The sequence below is a fragment of the Plectropomus leopardus genome, chromosome 13 (assembly GCF_026936395.1).
Source record: "Plectropomus leopardus strain MGB_pleo_1.0 chromosome 13, ASM2693639v1, whole genome shotgun sequence".
NCBI classification, from domain to species: Eukaryota; Metazoa; Chordata; class Actinopteri; order Perciformes; family Serranidae; genus Plectropomus; species Plectropomus leopardus.
The window spans coordinates 21043169-21065043 of NC_142188.1; the positions used below are offsets into that span (position 1 = coordinate 21043169).

Sequence of the window (21875 nt, forward strand, 5' to 3'; positions counted from 1 at the left end):
AATATATCAGGGATCTTTTTAGGAAGCAAATTTACTTCTCCCATTATCATAAGTGAAACAACATTTTCCTAATGTCTTGCTAGACCTAACCACATCCTCATATGCTGAGAATAGCACTCATAAAGCCGCTATTGAACGCAGACCACAGCTCGCCTGAAGCATTTGGCTCCTGAGTTAAAATGCTTGACAGAGGTTTCCAGATCACGTAGGCACAAAACAAAAGCTGGTTGCCTCATCTCTGCCTCCAAGTGGCTGGATTTGGAAGTAAGGGTCTCTCACAGTTATTTTATTGTATGGACTCGATGCAGAACTGAGGGCAGTATGACACAGTGTGTGATAGATTCTGTAAAGAAGCTGATTTACTGAGAATTTCCTGAGACTTATATACAGGCCATGACAGCACAGTTCTGCGCCAAACATGCAGTGTCCTTACTCTTTTCTCCTGCGACTCTGTTGATTCAGCAGTGCTGTGTGCTGAATGAAAATAAATAATCCTGCCCACCTGAACAGCTCACATGGAAACAGCTCTCAGTTAACAGGAAATTTAAAGCATGGTCCTTGAAAATGTGTGGTGTTGCATTTCACTGTCAAGGGGGAAAATGTGGAGAGTGCCTTGGACTGATGGAGCGTGATCCTGAGACGGGTGTTTTATTCCACCTGTTGGTGGAGCTGTTGATATGAGAATGTGCAGCGCAGGAGGAAGGAGAGAGATTTTAGCAGAGATTTTGAGACAAAGAGTGAGAGGATTAGGAGGAGAAAGGGATATGGCGGAACAGGGAAGGATACAAGCGAGAGAACATCCCACTAGATCATCCACCCTCTGCAACCACTCCCCTCTTACATGCATACAGCTTCGACTCACACATCTGCTGTGTACGCACAACATATGGATGTAAATATTTATGTGCACACTACTCTGTATGTGATAGATAGATAGACGGATAGATTTAATATCCATGGTATCTATAATTTTGCAATTTGATTGTGATGTATTCTGATAGCATTTTTTTGTTTGTTCTTTTTGAGTTTTCTCAGTTGTGAGTTGAAGTGATATAATTGTGGAAACTCTAAGAAAAGCTGAGTTGACTAGTTTTTTTTTTTTGTCAAAGCAGTTGATCAACATTAAAGAAAAGTTTCTTGTCATGACTTTCAGAAGAAAATCAGTACCAAAAAAATAGAAAGCCTTAGTCTGTAGGTGGTTAGCATAGCTTGACACAAACAGACAACTTTTCAGCCTCACCACTCCTAGCATATCCAAATGGTATTATTGTTTGCATCGCTGTTGCAAAGACAACTAGATCGCTTTTCTGCTTTTCATAGCTGAGAAATGGAGCTGGGTAGAATTTCCACAGTCTTCGATTGTTTTTCCATCTGTCATCTCTGCTATCGGGATAGTGACTGCAGAGAACCAGAACCTGAGGAATGCAGCTTAGCTTTGCTTCCAGTTTTTCCTAGTGGCCACTCGTGGTATTGAATTAAAAAAAAAAACCCAAACCTGCAGCCCAAAAAGCTTTTTCCTCATTGACCCCCATTATAAAAGACATGTCTATGAAACAGTTGACAGGACACCTTGAACTACAAACAAGGTAAATTGTGACTCTTTCTATTATGATTTTTTCGATCCATGAAGATTTTATATTTGTGAGACTTTCCTCAAGTTGATGAAAATTAAATTGGCCAAGGCAAAATTCGCAGGCAGGGGCCAGCTGGAGAAACACTACTGGGTTAGGTATTTGTATTCAATTGGCTGCTTACTCTGGAACTAAAAAGGAAGCTAGAAAAAAAATTGGCATATGCACCAGGTAGAAAATTGTCACTGGACTGAATGGGCATTTTTTTAGAGTCCGGCAGGTCTAATAATACATCCATGGGATATTTACAGATACCTTCCAGATAATAGGGCTGTCCTCCTGTTTTGGTTTCACAATGGTTGACACACTTCAGGCCCAGAGGCAAGAAGAACTGCATAGTGAAAGTAAGGCTTATAGGGAACCAAAATGATGATGGTGTCATTATTCTATAGATATTACATTGTGCAATCAACATTTACTTTATAATGATAGTAAGTAAAGAGATTGTCTGTCTGTTTCTACTATAAACAGGATATTGTTGTTTTAGGACTCGGTTTGTTGTACTCATTAAGCAAGATGTAAGCTTACTGCTGATTAGTGAGCTTTATGGGTGCGGTAGACGGCCAGGCTGTCTTTTCTCACATGTTCATGCTAAGCTAGGATAACTGGCTGCCGGCTCCGTCTAGCTATATAGTTATCATACAGACATAAGAGTGGTATTGATCTTCCCATTGAACTCTTGACAAGATGTCATATTGCTGCACCTCATAAAAATAACAGAATAATAGAAGAGTGATTTCCCCAAAGCAAACAGAGCACAGTTTATCCTGTTTTGGTCCATTTTTATGTATTAATTGTCTTCCAAAATGGCAATAATGACTGTTTTGAGACCTAAAAAGAATTAGTCAAAAATTAGTCAAACCTTCTTTAGTGTCGTCCTCCTCTTTGTTGTTCACAGAGTTTTCTGGAGCCTGGGTGGAACTCACCTGAACTCACCACTTTGAAATGAGCATTTTCATTTATTTCACTGCCATCCATGGGGTGAACTTGATTTGCATAGATGCCTTCCACACACCCTCACCTTATGCATAATTGATACAACTGTCATCTCCCCAACCATAATAACATCATTCCAAAGGGAGCAGAGAGAAATGAATCTTGGCATTTGAAGGTCTCGAGTGAGATTAAGATATCTCCTGAGCTGTCGCCCAAAAATACACATAGAGTATGTCAGACGTCAGATCAATATTGTCACTTTTGCTGGATTTTCTTAATGACATTCAGTATTGATTTGGGTGAAGCATTTGTGCTTCTTTTGTGATTTATATTGGTTTTCCTTGCTTTTTCCCATCAGACTTAGAGTCCATACTGCATGTCTAATTAGTCAATTATGATTCTTTGTGCAAACTTATTAACATTACATCATGCCCCTTTTCTGCTGGCCACATTATACACACTAGCTGTGTACTGATTTTGTTGTAGTGATTTTTACTGTTTTGAGTATTCCTCAACAAACTTGTGGGTTGTTTACCAGTTTAAGCACTGAAGTGTCAGAACATGTGGTACGCTTCGCAATATTCATTTTACAGCACGCTTGAGTAAACTCTTCTAATCCCGTCTGCTCTGCATGTACACAGTTTTCACTCATGCACCTGTTGTGTTTTAGTCCAAATAAAGCTCTGTGTTATTGGCTAAACGAATCTCGTAAGGCGCTACTACTTGAATAAATGCTGCAAAAGACGCAAAAACGAGTCGTTGAAACATGAAAGAAATGGATTTAAACCATGCCAGTGGATCAGAGTGTTGCTCTCTACATCCCTGCAGAGATGGTAATGAGAGAGTATTTTTGTTTGGATGGATCTGGATAGGCTCCAGATATTCACAGAGCTGGTCCTCACTATATTTGCCTGTGATTGTGGCTTAGCTCTTATATGAGAATATCAGAGAGGGGGTCAGCGGAGACACAACATCCCCGAGTCCCTGAATGCATCATAATGGCACATAGCCAATGTAAACAGTGTAAACCAAAGCCAAACTTTCAATCAAACGTTAAGGTTACAATACTTGTAGGATGTATGTTCGGGTGTTCATGGGCTGACCCAGTCCTTACATGAATACAAATTTGATCTTAGTTATTTAGATGAAATATTTTGCATTTACAGCCTGGCTTTTCTTACTAAAAACTCTCAGCTTTGGGAAACCTCCAATTACAGCTTCATCGCAACTAAGGAAACCCAACAATAACCATTCTCAAAGATGACCATAGATGTTTATGGTTTGCTGCTTGCATTGTCTGACACTCTTTCACAGAGCCTTGAGACGCTGCGCTCGGGTACAAAAGTCACTGAAACCCCACAAGTATGTTTTGTCTATAAGAAGGAACAGAAAGTGGGTTAACTACTTGAAAATGCATCCTAAGCAGTGTGCATAAGCTAGAAGAGCTTAGCGAAGCTAGGGAGACTTTGAGATTGAAAGTCATTTAGTGGTTTTTCACAGTTTGAGAGTGAATGGCACAAATTCTGCAAGGTAAAGAACAGATGTCTTTACAGGCTGGGCGGAGAAAGGAAATTGAGATTCTGTGGATATTTGATCAATATCAGCACCTGAGCAGCAAGAAATGCCTGAGCAGGATTAGAAAGTAAGCCACATACGCTACATCCTACTGATGTTGATTGGGATCTTAAAAACAAATGATGACTGTGATGCATGTTGGAATTGCCGAAACACCAGTTGGATGCAAGATACTATATACTGTTCAGTGGTGTGTTCAGACTTTTTTTTTTACTGGGATGACCCAAGTGAGACTGAGACAACTGAGAGGAAACAGCTAAACAGTATGGAAAAACTTCAGCATGTGTATTTGCAGCCCGATCACCATGAGAAAGTGTTGGCAAGATATGTTTCTGCAAACCTCAGATACGTTACATTTGTACATTTCATATGTAAACGACAACCAAGCTAGGATGAGTGAGTACAGTATGTGTTCAACCAACTTAAATATCTGTAAATGCAATTGTTCTCGTAATGGGCACAATTTCAACTGGAAGTGGGTATGATTTAAATTGGACATAGGTGGGACTGAGCCAGAAGTTGGAATTTTAAACCTGATATTTATATGGTTTGATCAGGAGTTGCTATATTTATTTTTTATTTGAAAACTTATTTACAGAGCAATCTCAGGATTGAGTTTCAGATCATTTTTGATCACAGTTTGAGATTCAACTCAGCTACCCAAATGACGATTTTCCTTCATCAGAAGTATAGATATTGGCACTTGGCAGATGATAGTCTAGTATGGCATATCTTTTAGTACAGAGATGCTTGTAGCAAAGTATCAGCTGCATTTCCAGCAGTGATTGCGCTACCAAAACTACATGTTTTTAAGTACATCTGCAGTGTTTCTTGTTCTGATTGTGCTACAAAAACCAGGTGTTTTAAGCAAAAATGTGATTTTTTTCTTAACCATAACCAGGCGTTTTTGTCCCTAAACATAACCACACATTAAGCACAGCATTGTTGAGCGTTGTTTCCTTATTCTTTCATTTATATATGGCTCACGTTTGTAATTTTCATTAATAGTTGCTACGAATGTGTAAATACAACTGTAAAGTTGTGGATCAGAGCATCAGTATCCAGTACTGAGGCCACTGCAGGCGCTACACTGATGCTGAAGTTAAGTCTTGATGACGTCCAGTTGAGTTAATCTGAGCACCTCATGTATATTATTTGCTCCTTCGGATAGTTTCACACTTAATGAGCTGTATGTATTTGTATGCATGTCACAAAAAATTGTAGGCAGTAAGTAATCATTGTACTTAGTATGCAGAGCGTTCCCCTCTATTACACTTTGCACTAATGCTCTTATATCTACTGCAAGTTAAGAGAGTGGCTCTAATTGATTCAAAATTGAGGCTCATATCATGACAAAAAATAAGTAGACAAACACATTTCCATAATGCACATCATCCTGTTTGTTATTCAATCCATCCAGGTGTATTTGGCTTCACGAAAATAAAAATACAAAATAATACAGTCTTGCACTGTGCCCATGTTATTCAAGGTCTGCCCCCAGGGCCCCAAACAGCTTCGATGAATCCTCTTTCTGCCTCACTATATGCGGTGTTTACTTACTTTCCAACTTACTTACTCTGTGTTCAGCACTGGAAGACACAACACACAAACGGCGTGTTTCATTTTCACTTAGTGTGCACAAGTGCTGCAGCTGCAAGGCTGTTTTCAACTCATTTTCATTCAACACTGTGCCTCTTTCTTTCTCAGCCTCTAAAGTTTTCCGAACTTCATCCCTAACATCGGTTCGCCGGCAGTCATACAGCCACAGTAAACTATTTAGTAAACAACGTATGGTGTTAACACTCAGATGAAAAAGACATGCTGAAATTATATTGGCAGCTTGGTATCACAGTGCCTCTTTCCCAAATGGCACAAGCAGTCTGACCTTTTCCTGATCTCGGTGCTGTCAAAAGATGACCTTTGTGCACAGCATCACGTAGTCAATGTGTACGAGTTAGAGTCTTTAGACACAGCACAGACCTTGCCTTTTCAAAATCACATGTCGATAGCAACACTGTGAGCAAAATAATAAAAAAACAGCTATTTTTTTTGCATAGCTGGACCACATTCCAGATGCTGTTCCAATCTGGTTTGTCTGAAAATATTTTGGTGTTTTAGGGAGTTTTGGTAAGAATCACAGAAAGAATAGAAATAAAAAAAAAAGAAGACTAATTTACTCTAAAGTTCTTTTGCATTGAAAGAGGCAGCGACTGACTCTCTAGTGAATAAAAGAAAACTCAATTCAAACACCCACATAAAATCTGTTAATGTTTTTTCAGGACTTTCTCACACCTCTTTTTTCGGGGAGTTGAGAAACTTAGTAAATCAATAAACTTCTGTTACACTCTTCGGTTTGTGGGTGTAACCTGAGGGAATTGCGGGAGGAGGAGGTTGAGAATGGGCAGCTTGGCTTCCCTGGTGGGTCAAGGTGAGTCTGTTAGCCTGATGGCTTGTTCACTCTGCAGATGTCACCTGGTCATTATCCTGAGGCAGCCATCTGCCAGTTGGTCCTGCAGGGCCTGGCCACTCAGTCTTCTGGGCCCCGTGTGACTGGCAGGATCCATGCTGCTTTCTCTTCTATTCTGACCCGCTATCCACCTGCCTCCAGTGTCCAAAAGGCCAGGCTGGTCAGGACCAGAGGGAAGACAGAGGACACACGCAGAGAAACAAAAAAGCGGGCTTTGAACTCTCTGCCACAGCGTAAACTGGGATAAATTAATGATGCATCTGCAGTTTTTACCTGGGCTCCCCTCACAGCTGACTGCTTGGCTTCTCACCCTTAGTGCTGCTGGGATGCAGAGGAACGCTGCCAAAATAAACTCCCGCCTCCCCGATCGGCTCACCGATTTCACTTGCCGCAGGTTTTACCTAGAAAGTGCTTGACATGATTATTCTATTTCTTAAAATTATCTATTGAGAGAATTCTCTGATACTAAAGCTAATGAAGGGAGGCATTACATCAGAAAGTTAATTGTCAGCCCTTAAATCTTCCAGAAAGTGTCTCACGGCAGGTAATTATCTCGGAAAATTAGAGCCTTACTTTTGGACACACTTAATCATGCCCTCCTTCAAGGTGTTGGATTTGGCTATGACTTCTGCTTTTAAGATGTAATTTTGACTTGATAGGGTTTTTAGGTTAACCTCCTCGGCTCATTACAATGGGATTTAATTTCTGAAGTGAGGAAAGAAATCTTTTAGCACATCACTGAGAAATTAATGTGTACATTTTCACTATATTTGCCCATAGGCCTGGTTAAACAGATGAATGTGCTGTGTCTTAATATAGCTAGTTAATGGTGATATGTCGGCTGAAAATGTATTTCCAAGACTGAGGCGATCTGTCTTTAGTCTGTGTGTTAGGTATAAAGCAAAGAGCCAGCCCAGGGTGTTAATGTCTTAGCTTAGCATAAAGAGTAGAAGTCAAGGGGAAACTAAATGTAAAAACAGTTAGATATTTTAGGGGGTTGTAGGGAGTTACATGCTTTAACTTATGCATTTAGTCGTCAGAGTTGCTCAGCAATTAGCACTGTAGACTGAGACCAGGCAACAGCCTCCGGGGCTTAAATCTGAAGTAGATGTGAAAATGCTGCAAACTCCAGTTCCTTGAATGGCCAGTTAAGGCTGGCTCCAAAAGCGAGTCAATCCCTATAGAGTGCCGCAGGGATAATGTTTTTCCATAGGCCAATGTGGAAGTTAGCGTCGTCAAAAAGTGTACAGGATTTTTCCATTGGATTTTGGATCATTGCAGAAAATAAGCTCTGTGATAAACAAACATTTATGATACTTACACGTTTTGTTCAGCAAGATAATCTTCACACATAAACATCACTTTTTGGATTTTTGAATCCTAAATGCAATCCCCAGAAGTAAAAAGCTAATGTTAGGCTACAAACGAACTACACGGCAATGATTTAACGTCACCAACACAATGAGGCTGTAAAGCAGTGTTCGGCGTGGCACAGTAGTCTAAGCCACTTGTGAGCAACCACCTTTTTAAAGACACTTAAAAGCATCAAAGTTTGTGACTTGTTCTCTATAACTGATGTTCCAGTTCATGACAACTGTACAGGCGCTGAATTAAACATAAACTCCCCCATTAAAATTTTATTTAGGCTTAAAATTATGTATTATTATGGATGAGGCCCCTTTGAGTGACAGGCTCAAGTTTCCCACATTAACTATTTCTTTAACCTTGAATCATATTAAGATAAATGAAAGGTAAAACAAATAAAACAATGACACAGACACGTTTAGCTTGTAAATTAAATTTCCATTTTTTTAATGCTTTACTAAACTGCACATAGTCATGATCGTGACTGCTGAACTATGTATCAAAAGTGGTGTGGGGGATCTCACAATTAGCTTGCATTTGATTAACTACTTTTTTATGTTTTTAATTCATCACTGCCAATAAGAAAATATGTACCTGTTGGTTCTTACTAGAAGAGGAGCAGGTTACCACAGCGCAAAACTGGTGGTAACATGACTTTTGTTTGTCAGGTGTCAGCACAAGTGAAGTATTTTTATCTTGTAAAACTTCTTCTCTTCTCTGACCTGTTTCTCTCTTGAAGAGTGAACTTTGTTGAGGTCATGCGCTCCCCTTTTTTCTCCTGTCCTGCTGTGTCACATGCTGATCGCAGGGACTATTTGCGGACATATTCACACATAACCAATCAGGTACAAACCCATAAACACATTCATCTTCTGCCTGCCAGTAATGTCCAGGAGGCTTTCAATTTTTTATCATCTCCACACTTTCATCATTTTCACTGACCACTAAATATGTCACCGGCTAATACGCACGCACTGATACACACACCAGCACACCTTTGATCTTGTAGCCTCGGTGATTCTGATATTTCATCCTTGACCCACTTTGAACTCAGGACCTGCGGTAATGTGCTGGACATGAATGGCTGCGTGGGCAATCTGCTCCTCCTTTCCTTCTGTTGTTTTTTTGGATCAATTATGCTGTTGTTCTGGAGGACGGCACACCACAACTCCAGGCTTGGCTGTGTTTCCAGCCCCTGATATAGAAAGGAGAACCATGATTGTGGGAGGCCCACCCTCTAACCTGCCTGTACCCCTGGCAGCCAGAACGGGCCAGCTGGTACTGTCAGCAACCCTGACAGATGACCTGCTGAGCGGATACTTTTAGCTCATGATTCACTCATCATTATACAAACATACTGTATAATGTACAATGTACTGAAATGAAGTCTGCGCTTGTTATTGTCATTACATAAAATCCTGTCATGAAAACCCAAAATATGTACTTTAAACCCCTGAAACCTGAGCAAAAAAAAGAAAAGAAAAAAGTCAGAAGAAATTTAACCTGAAAAAAAGCCAAAAAAGAAAAACAAGACAAAAAATGAACCCCCCAAAATTGCCAGAAAATTATTTATAAAAAATATATTTAAGATATATTTTAAATATAAATAATGCATAGGAAATATAAGTATAAATTGTTTTTTTAAAAAATAATAATTTTGGAACACCTTTTTTAGACTAATTTTAAGGTTTCTTGTTACTTTTTTTTCTTGATATTTGCGGGACAGTCTGTCATTGCCCTTTCCCTCATGTTTTACAAATCAAACCTATTTTCTAACATTTCAGAGTATTTCATAGATTGTGTGTTTGCTTTCCTGACCATATGTAGCCAAACAAGGACTGTATTTTACAAGGTACTGCCCATGTGCAATGATAAAAATGTTTTCAACTGCAAATGGTAAATGCCATGTTTGAAAACCTGAACAAGAGAGAACAACAGATGCCCATTTACAACACAATGTGCATCACTCTTCTACAATCATGCAGGCAGGAATCCGCTGTTGAAAAGGAAGAGATACTAAATTCAGACCGTAGCCACAAACAATAAACCATAATGTGATGTAGCCACAAGTCATGTTATGTTTCATTTCAGAGCACAAGCTCACTTACTGGAAACATTCTTGCTCTTTTGCTCTCTTGCAGTATGTTTTCGCTATCTTTGTTACAATCGCCACCCACACAGATAACCTATGGCTCAGTGCCATCGAGTTTGTGCCCATTCTAGAGGCTGTTAAAGGGCATTGTGGGAAAAGCACCAAGTACAATGCAGGTTGAGGGGTGCAAGAAAAACAGTTAATTAAAACATGTCGTGCACAGTGCAGATCGCAGACTGATTACATAAAGCAGCATTGTAAATATGCATTTAAATATTAAACTGTTTCTTTTCTCCTGTACGCAAAGACCAAAAGCTGCATTGTCAGACAAATTAGAGAATAAGATATTTTGTATTAGATTAACACTTTACTAATTTAAATTCCGAAGTGTATTGTATATATACTTTGTGTATGCTGGCTGGTGCTGTGTATATAGATAAATTCTTGCTCTGCACAATGGCTCCTGTATTAAACTGCTGCCTACTTAAATAATACCCTTTCTGTTTATATGATATGATGTGATTCGACACTTTATTCAGTGTGAACAGAGACCAGTCTGAGCACAGATTGAATTGGAACTACATAAATATGAATTCTACAGGCTTACACCGAGCAGCTGAATTTAGATTTCTTGAATGCTGCAATTTGAAATTGAAAGCAAAATACTTGAAACCGAATGTGACAATTATCGAAATGAACCAACTTACCAACAATTACAGCCCATTTCCCAGTTCATATTCAAATTTCTTCAGTTCAGTCTGAGCTCTGAGCGCCTGAACATCTGGAGGGAACTTTTGTTCCCTGAGTGACTGGAAGACAGCTGCCTCCTCCAAGGCTGCCGACAGTGGTCTGACACTCTTCACTTAGCCAACTGTAAGCCATGTGGCACTGTGCCTTTCTCGTCTCAGCAGCCAGTGATCGAGTTTTCTTCACACTTGGTAAAAGGGATGCAAATTGCGTCTTATGGCTGCTAATGCTGTGGTGAACTGAGCACTCTTATGGGTTTTCTGCCTTGCCTATAAAACTGTGGCCTGCCTTCTTGCAGGTGCACAGTTTTCTTTCTGGCAATTTTGGACAGGAAGCAACAGTTTAGTAGAAAATGGCTTCATGTCGACACCAATACTCAAACCAATACAGAAAAATACCTTAGGGTTGATTTCTGTGTCAACATAATGAACATTACAGTAGCATTCTTGCAATGTTCTGCTGGCTGCAACCCGATGGCCAGAATAAATGTTGGCATTTTACATTACCAAAAATCATGGATATGTAACATTTGTATGTTTTATATGTGGTAGATAAATTGAAACTTCACGTGTCTTTTTGTTCCAACAGCGCTGTGATTTACGTGTTGTTATATTTAGGCACAAACCTACATGTTTCTGTTGAGGAAAATATCGTGACTTGCCTTAAAATCTGGCTGCTTTCATCAAAAAATAAAACCCAACCATAAAGGTCAACTTTTCGAGCAGCTTATTACAGCTTATTTTAAGGCTGTGCCCAAAGTAATTATTACAGGAGTAGAGGAGGAAGTGAGTTGCTATAGTATAAAAAGTGACAAATTGTTTGTATAGATGGGAAAATGGATGAAAGGATCAAACCAGCACAGCACTTTCACCCAGTAGACTGGTGTTTGTGGTCCAAAGTCAAGACTGACTTCTTTTCAGAACAATGTCTGAAATATGTCTAAAATACTATGTCACCGATGTATGTGATGTTACATTAGTAACAAAAGTACTTCTTTCCGAATTCTAAGTTCTAGCATCACTGAAACCCATTCATGACATTAAAAACGTGTTTAAAACTATGACTGTTAGGACAGAAATATGTTATTTTTGAAGTTTTTTTTTTTGTCATATATGTATGAAAGAGTGGTGCCTGAAAAATCATGATTTGTCAGCAAAATCACCACTGAAAATGCCCCATTATCTTTTTAAAAAAGACATCCAGTTTTGGTGCCAAAATCATGTTTGTAAATGCCACGTCTGGCTAAAAAAGACCCAGTTATGGTGCTACAATGTCTTGCTTGAAAACACCTGGTTTGGTTCCACAGTCACGGCTGGCAATGCACTGCTGTATCGCCAAAAAACACCTGTTTTTGTTGTTCTTGAATAGTTGACTGCTGTGGTGCCCTGCTTGGCAGCTGTTTTGTATGGTTTAACACACCCCACAATCCCGTCCAAGTCAGCTCATATTTATGTGATCTGAACTACGTCACAGTAGAAGTGTTGACACGCTGCAAATGAAATGTACAAATGTTACCTATGTGGGGTTTGCAGAAAAGTACAACGCCATCATTTTCTTCTGGCTAATGGGCTGTATGTTTTTACAGCCTTTGATCCAAGCATTGTTACAGTGAAACCACTGATTCGCTGGTCACAATAATACAACAAACAGACACTCGTGGGAACTTTATCACCAAGTGTTAGAGAACAGGACAATCATTGGCCGAGAAGAAGAGTAAGGCACAATGCCACATGTCTGGAGGTTGGCTTAGTGGTGTTAGCTCACAGTTGGCAGCTTCAGAGGAAGAAGCTACCTTCGAGTCGACTTTAATGGCCACCATCAAAGTGAAGCCAAAGAGGTGATGAAGGGATGCCTCTTCATATCGAGCTGTCAGTCCAGTGGCTGGTTCAGGGACGCGGGAATTCAATCTCTTTATGAAAGTCTGCTTAGATGCAAAGTCAACACTTGACTAAAGGGGACATATGCAAAAGCATCCATTGCAAATACACAACAACAGACACACAACACAACAGACAGTTTTTTGGAGAAGGCAATGTATTAGAGGCTGACGGAGGTGACCTTCGTATGAATGCAGGTTGTCAGAGATGAATCGCTGCATACTGAACAATATGAAGGTTCTTCAAAGAAGTTATAAAGTCAGAATATTCTACTTCACTGTTTTAAGCAATTTGTCACACATTGAAATTGGGATGTAGATATTTGCCAAATGCTTCAACCTGACAGATAACCAGTACAGTGTTATAATTACATTTCTGTATTCAGGTGTTCTGCTGACTGTAAATGATTAACTCAGTGACAGTTTTTAAACCAGAACCCAGAGAAATCTCTGTACAATTCAAAGATAATGCTTGCTGTGATGATTTATTGTATTATCATTATTATGCAAAATAGATTTAGGTTTCTCAAATGTCTGAAATGTTCTGAAATCCATAGATTAAAAGAATAAATGAATAAAAAATTAGACTTAAAAGTAAAGATTGGCCTTGAATTCATTCATCCAGATGTTCAGATAGCATTTATATAGATATGGAATAGAGTTAATTGTAAATTACACCACGTTTATTTTGTTTATGATCTCTTTATGATACGCTTTATTTGATATCACTGCTTTTACGTGATCTCCGTGAAACATCTGCATGTGGAAACCTTGCTGAAGCCTAGAATCAATATCCGAATAGTTAAATAGACCCAGGAACAGTTTATTGAGCTTTCCAAGGCCCTAAGGATTGTTTCTGATATGCTAATCTGTTCACAGTTGTACAGAGTCTAAGCAAGTGTCAGCAACATGAAAGCAACTGTCGGGAAAATCCTGCACATGGAAGCTGTGGCTCAAAGCTTAGCTGTACACTCATTTGTTTCTCTAAGCATGCAAGTGAGGTATCAACAACACCTGTAAGCACATCAATGTCATATATAGCACAGACGCTCTAGGTAAAGGAGCTGCAGGTAGTGCTCCACAGTAAAGTAGGAAATCTGTCTTTATACTGCGGAGGTGTCAAATCATGTGTTAGTAGCAATTTAAAGGTTCAGTGTGTAGGATTTAGGAGATATATTGGCAGAGATGAAATATAGTCTAATGTAATATAATTTGTATGTCGTCTTCAGTGTACAATCACCTGAAAAATAACAATATTTTTATTACCTTAGATAAAGCCATTTATATCTATATCGTCCTTGTCCATAGAGTCATATTTCTACAGCAGCAGACAAACTAAACACTGGCTCTAGATAGGAACATTTGCATTTTTGCATCGGCTACCAAACTACTTCCATGTTTTTACTTAATCACTAGGTCTGTTTGTGTTGAAAGAAAGAGACCACTATTTGGCGCCCGGTAACAACCTCCTGAGTGTCTGGATCACAAGTTATTAGAGAAAAATAGTGAGAACACATGTCCAGATGCTGGGATAGCACCCTGTCTCTAACGTGCCTGTTACATGCTGAGGAAAAACAGTGTTTCCCATGAAATTAGAATCTGTGGCAATAGCTTTTGACGGAGGGGGGAGGAGATCTCAACTAAATTTCCCCCTTTTGTTTTTTATCTTTAAAAAAAAAAAGACAGTTTTGCCTGTCTGTGAGTGCAGCACGGGCAGATTGAGTTCTTTTTTTCCTCTCTGCAGCAGTTTGATGAGTTTGAGTCGCAGGATGGATAATTACCTGTTGATCCAGTCAGAGCAGATCAGATCAGACTGATGGATCACAGGAGCAGCTTCTACAGAGGTGAATGCAAACGTTTAGACCTAGCACAATGTCTGGTGTCCTGCTACTCCATTTGTTTCCAGAATACACCCTCTGCTATGAGAGTTTTGCGCGCCACCAAACTATTCCACTAGTGCTCCTGATGAATGGTGGCCCACTTTCAAAAATATAAAATCAATTTTTGGATGTTTTGATCGTGGTGGGCTGTGGCAGTTAACATTGAACATTACAGGAGTACTAACCGGGAGCGATTTCTGGTAACGATCTGAAACCCTTTTGGCTAGATGCTAATAAATTCCCCTTTATCTTATGCACTGTTACTTTATATCTAAAACAGAAGGGAGAATTTCAGCACAGGACATTGTAAATACAAATACATTTTATTATAATAAGGTACACTATAAATATAAAAACACTCTTTGCGGGTTTAACATTCACTGAGTTACTCAAATGTTGTAACCAAAGGAAAAACATTGAAGTGAGCCACCTGCTGTGGTCAGCGTGTGGACAGGTCCCATACTGCCTGCTGTATGAGCGCACACTGACCAGAGCTTCCCTTAAGCTTCGCATTACAAAAGGCTTTATGCATTGAAAACCCCCAGCGGCCCACCAGGACAAGCAAAGCCCAGTTTTCGATGAAGAGCTGCAAGTCACCTAAAAACAAAGCCAAACAAGAGGGATTTAAATGAATAAAATATGCCAGTGAAGTCAGAAATGTGCATTTTCTTCATATTGAACTGGGCTCTGGCATTAAAGGAAGAATAAATAATAAATCTTATTTGGACAGTAGTGTAAATTTTACGAGCGTGGCACTGTTAGCCCCTAACACTCCCTCGCACTGGAAAATCCCTTTTCTGTGTTTGTCTGAGCTGGGAGGAATTTTCTTTTCCTGTACCTTGTTATAGTCTGTTTTTCAGCATTTTCAGTATTTACTGACCTTGTTACAAAATTGTATACTGTGTGTGAAGTTGTCATACCTAAACAACAACACAGAACATTTATAATTGTCTCCTCCAACCCATGTGACAGTTCCAAAAATTGCTTATTTAAGTGTTTTCTGATCTGCCATCACATATCACATTAGTACCTTCTCTAAGAGTTTTGTGCCAGTATGACTTCCCTCTACTGCTGCCTTTGCTACTTAAACTGGATTTACACTTGATGCATGGGTATAACAGTCCTGCTGTATATACTGATTACAGTAAGTGTTGATGGATACAGTAGTTCCCTAATTGTACGTCAGTTATTTTCCATAGTGACTTTGTGTCCTCTCATTTTTTTTGTGATATGTCGCAATGATGGGTTTTGCACATAATTGTAGAACTGGATTTGTATCCAGGTAACTTTTAATTTACCTTTGTTGTGTCATTACTGAATAGAAGACTACCGCAGTGGCTTCGCGGTGTTTAGGTTATTTATTTAATTTGACAGAGAGCAGCGCTCATGTGCTGTAGAAAATGCTTTGCTAGATGCGTGTTACTGCAAGAGAAGACTTACAATAACACTTTCTTAATGTAAAGAAAGCACAAGCGGCACAAGTGCAAGTAATAGGTTGTCTCAGGGGCGTAAATGTAGACAGCGCAGGCAGGGCAGTTGCACTGGGGCCCATGGGGTGAGGGGTCCCATAGAGAGTGGGCCCTCCAACAATATGTTAGACAGAAAAGCCCTTGTGCTAACACAGATTACTACTTTAATGATATGCCTGTGTTCAGAGAAGAATTACAATAAAGCTAGAAAAATGCCATTTGCTCTATATTCCTTTGAAAAGGCATACACATCTCCATCATAGTTTTCAATGTTTTTTTTTTTTAAATAAAGTAGTCAATAGCAATCTATAACAAATAATTTTATAAAATAGATACTCTTTCTAAATAAACTATGCATATGCTAACTATTCCATTAAATGAATACATCTTTATTGTCTTTGGTATGTTTGTCATATAGCTTATATATATATATGTGATGATGATTTCTGGGTGCTATGTATGTTGGTGTTTTCCAATGTCAAGTCTCTTTTTAATCATGTGGAGAGATGATGAAATTATAGAGAAGCTAGTTTAGGTGCACGTAGATATTAATGTATTTTCTATAGTAATGATAACACAATGATCCTTTTTGTCAGGTTATTATAAACTAAAGAACAAAATGTATTATATTTCATTTCTGTCAATATATCCCCCAAAATCATGCACACTGGACCTTTAACAACAGAATTGAATGTCTTATGCAGTGTGGGACTGCCTTATAGCGCCTTTTTTCATCAGAAACAGAGTAAAATAGTTTATTGCAAAGGAATGTAGTGGGCAGTATTATGGCATGTTGATTAACACCTTCTCATATAGGCGTGAATGAACATTCACACCTATGTATATTGGCATAAAAGCTTAAACATGGCACATCTACTCTAATGTCCTTGAAAATCTTCTTGTTCATGAAAATACCTTTGGGTTTTTACATTTTAACACTGTAACATGCAATGGAAGATTTGCCTTGACATTAGTCTCACTAAAATGAAGAGAGTCAACACCCGTATCATCAAGCTTGGAGAGGAAAGATCATTATGACAAATGCCTCCATTAGTATGCAGAATTAAATACCGTACAAAATTCAAGACATAGGAATGTGTCTGACTTAATATGTTCCTTAGGGGTGCCCCTTTGTATTAAATGAGGCAATCAGTTGTGTTCTTTTCTCCTTGTAATGAAGATAAGGTAATCGGACTCAGCAGTGACTCAGCATCTCGCTGAGATGTCCCCAAAAGCTACATGTCTCTTGTAAATCAGTGGGGTGCTGAATCCCAAATTATAATTTCTTTTGACATTTGAACTCACTGTCAAATTACACTTCTATCATGATGGACGGGAGATTTGACAGTCATATGACTTCATGGTGACTGACAGCTTACAGATACTAATATCTGAGCAGCCAAACATCAGGAGTGTGAAGAAAGGTATATAAAAACAAATCATGTGAGAGGCCATTGTGAAACATTGTTGCAATTTTTCATGTGCGAATGTGATCCGTCCTCCGTGAATAATCCGTCTCTACCTCAAATATACATATACGATTACTGTATCAGCAATATCAGACGTAAAGTGAGCACACGATCAAGAGAGCATCGTAGTTCACTAAAATAACACAGATAAACTAAAAATGATGCTTGGAAAGAATATGAGGATAAAAAATATTAAAAGTCCTCAGTGTGATTGTAAAAGCAAACAGATGGCAGAGTTGCATTGCATTGTGGTTAACTTTATTTTGAACTTAACATCCAATAATTGTAATTTCACTACAGGATGAAACTGAACTCTTACGATATTTTTAACTGTATTTCTCTCAGTGTTGTACTGAGACATCACATTTATCAACGCTATTTCACCTCCACATGCTGCACCTACCTCTCTCTCTTTCTTTCTCTACCTATTTGGTTGATTTGTGCATATTTTGCATGTCTTTGGTATGTCTTATTATGTCCCTGTATCTCCTTTTCATTCCCAATGAAATTTGTTTCATGACTTAAATTACATTAATAATATATTTCTCTGTGTGTTTGCTCTCATCGGATGCTGCTCTATTCTTGTCTCAGACTCAATTTCCAAGGTGCCCCAACTACAAACAGTCTATGGCTTTGAGAAAATCAATCATGTTCAAGACCCGTGGTTGTGCAAAGACACATTTTTAAACTAGAGGACCAGCCCAGACAGGCACAAGTGCGGACTCTGTGTTGACCTTAGGGCTTTAAGGTCCAGGCACGCCAAAAGGGCATCAAAGAACTAAGGCCGACTGTTGCGTTGCCTCATGTGTTTTGGCCAGACAGTTGCTCTTGAACACACCGCAAAGACTATAGCCAATGACCAACCAGCACAAACCTTTTGCACTTGGGTGAGAGGAAATAACTCTCCACACTAGCAGGCAGTGGTAGTCTGTATATGTTACTGGAAAAGGAAACTAGAAGACTGACAGTACGGATTTAAGACGGTAGTTAACCAGTTACCTCATTAATAACACAACCCAATGTTGAAAGAGCAAATGACATTTACTGTGTGTTAACGAACAATAACAAACAGTCATGAACTGTGAGTTGAATGAGTTGAATGGCTAAAAAAAAAATCTCATTTAATTCTAACAAAGTTTGACTTCAGTGGTTTGTTTACTTTCCTCGCTTTTTTTTCTCTTCTCGTGCACTGAGCTGAACAGCTAATCAGAGTGATTTCATTCACCGACGGGCTCCATCCTGTCTGTGCCGATTCAACTTTCTGAGCTTGCTCACTGATGACTCTACGTTGACCAACAGTCAACTGTTTGCTTACTGTTTCAGGGCCCTTAGATCAAAGAAATGTCTCTGAAACCGGCAAACCGAGGAAAAATTCTTGTAATCTGCAGAAGCATTGCAAAGGTTAAAGCTCACACAAAAGAGATGTCATAATGGCCCCTGACCACAGAGGATCATGTATATGGAAAGATTACGTAGTAAAGTAATGACCGACAACAGGTCCATTAAAAGCTTTGTTATTTTCATCTCATCTGCTCTGGAAACAAGACAGTTTATTTCTCACAGAAGAGCCGACCACTTTGATGGGTGTTATGAGTTTGGTCAACGTGCCTGCTTTACACAAAGAATACATGATGAAGCTAACTTTCTGAACAAGTTCATTTAAGGACTAAACCTCACTTTGAAAAAGTTCTGTCAAAAAGCAATTTTCACATGTAGCTACTTTTCATATCCTCCGAGGTAAGACTCGCCTTCAGAAAAAAACAGAGTAGGATTGGAGAGGGAGGGGAAATATGAACATGAAATGTAGGAAGAAAAAAACCCACAAGGTCTACAAACTGGCAGATGTGATTGGAGCCATTAAATAGACATTTCTGTCACATGTACAGTTTCATAAATAATTCCTCTATGTTTTTGTGTAACCTTGTTACTTTTTCTATAAAGTACACATTAACTCTATTTTAAATGTGGCCTTTTCAAAGACTGAATCTTTGAATCTGTGCCGTGCAGTCCCCGAGACGTGTAAATCCCTGTCCATTTTCTCATGAACTCTGCTCCTGTTTTTTATAACACATCTATCCATTTGATGTGTAGTGAACTGCGCAGGATGAGAGACTGACTTTACCTGTCACACTGCATCATTCTTCCATTTAATCTCTATCAAAGAATGCAAAAAGCAGATTGCTGACCAAAATCAGGTGGGGCATCATAAGGAGCTGGTACAAAACAGTCTTATCACAAGAGACATGTTATGACCCACAGTGCTATTATGATGTCATATTGAATAAGGAAGGTATAAGTCAAATAGTAGGATTAACATTAAGGTCGACAGAATGCAGGAGGAAAAAAAATCCCTACAAAGAGCCAGTTCTCCATTATTTATCTTTTCTAATGCAACAATTTATTGGTAGAAAAGAGCTTTGGGGTCACTTCTTTAAAAACTTTTCTGCTTAAAGTTGATGCAAGTATTTAATTCATATGGTGATACAGTAAGAGATTGAAAAAAGCATGGACTTTTTTTTTAGTACCGAAGAGAATACAAAGCTCATTAACCAGAAAGTAATCTAAAGTATGATTCATAACAAAAAATAGTTTTTACAGAGAAAAATGACAGTATAGTATTTTAAATTAATAACTTTTTATGCACATAGCTGATTAATTACCCGACAAAAAAATAAAAGCTAATATCAAGTATGACAACGATAATAAATAAACAAGCTCACCTCCACTGTAGGTGCTTAATTCTCCAGAACATAAACCCAAATACCAGCTGGACAGAACTCTAATTACATTACTTATTTAATCTGCAGACATTTTAGACAAACATTCTTTCTCAATATGCAACAGGTCCAAACTGGTCGGTGCTATAATAAAATATGTCATAAAGTGTGCTGTTTCTCCAAGAACGAGGCAGTGCGTTCATGCTAAGTGATTAGTATTGGTCAGAATAAATGATTCTTAATTGAACTCAATGTATCTGAAGTATTCCTGGAAGAGTTCCTTATTTCTGCTCAGGGCAAACAGCTTAGCTTAGCATAAAGACTGCTAACAGGGAAAACAACAAGCTTGGCTCTGCCCAAAGGTCATAAAATCTGCCCACTAGCACCTGTTAAGCTCTCTAATTAACAGATTATATCGATTTTCTTATCTTTGGACAGAGCCAGGCGAGCTGTTTGCCTGTTTCCAGTCTTTATGCTAAGCCAAGCTAACGGGCTGCGGGCTTAAGCTTCATATTTACCAAGAGTCGGATCAATCTTCTCCTCTAGTTTTTGGCAAGAAAGCAAACAAGGGCTTTTATGTTTTTTGTTACCTTAGAATCAGCTATTTATATCAACATATGGAGAGGGTTCTCTATTATGGAGTGCGCCTTGTTGTTCTACAGTAGCCCATAGCAGACAAATAAAACACTGGCTCTAGATAAAGTCATTTGTGTTTTGCTTTTTTGCAATGGCCACCATTGTTCTCCAACATGCTTAGCACAAAGGAAGAGTTTTAGTTTTGCAACAACATTACATGGTGAAATCTAGCATTGAGCATATTTTCAAATACCTATTAAATTTTGGCTTTCAAGGGCTGCAAACAGCTGCACACTAAAAATAATGTCTTTACTCATTTTATAAGTAGTTATGCTGCAGCATATAAGGTGGAAACAACAATGCGGCTATGTTAATGATAGGAAAGATCATTTATTATTTAAACAAAGAAAAGTGGTTCATTAATTGGTTTAGAGGATGTTGGAAATTAATTGAATGGTAAAAAATTGCATTCACTCCCTCTCAGGCCAACAGCTGTGAATAAAATGTATATCTATGTAACAGGGAGTGAGGGAGGATTTGAAATAAATGTTTACTTGTTGTTGCCGCAGGGCTGCCGATCTGCAAAAGATACAGGATGACAATTTAACTTTCCCAAGACAAGCTTCATCAGTCAATCTGTTTGGGCAGGGTGACGAACGATATTGGAGGAAGTGTTACAATTTTCATACTTAACAGCATTAGTGGCAGAAAAAGCTGTCTGCTCCACCGAAAATGTGAGGACTTGCCGAGATGCAGCTACTTGGAAGAACACTCTGTTGTTGTGCTGAAAACCTGCCAGGATCAAAGCCCCAAACACTAACAGCCACCGTCACTCTCTGGCATCATCGTGTTGCCAAGGTAGAAAGTAGCATTCCTGCATGAAGTGTTCACAAAGCCTGTACTCAGAAATCTGCTCTCACTCGCTAACCTGTAAATACAGTAAAAAGTGCATAACCAGGCCAGTCCAAAGACAGGCAACTCATGATAGTTGTTAAAGAGGCTTATATCTAACAGCATGGTCAAAGAATGGGCAGAAAACTTTGAAAAAAAGTCCAATAAATAAGTGTAAATTAAC

At 38.8% G+C, this 21875-nt stretch overlaps 1 long non-coding RNA gene across 1 annotated transcript in view; it reads left to right on the forward strand.

The window, feature by feature from the left end:
* The window catches only part of LOC148187702 (uncharacterized), an 82808-nt gene that overhangs the window by 2588 nt on the left and 58345 nt on the right, over positions 1-21875 (forward strand). The window lies entirely within an intron of this gene.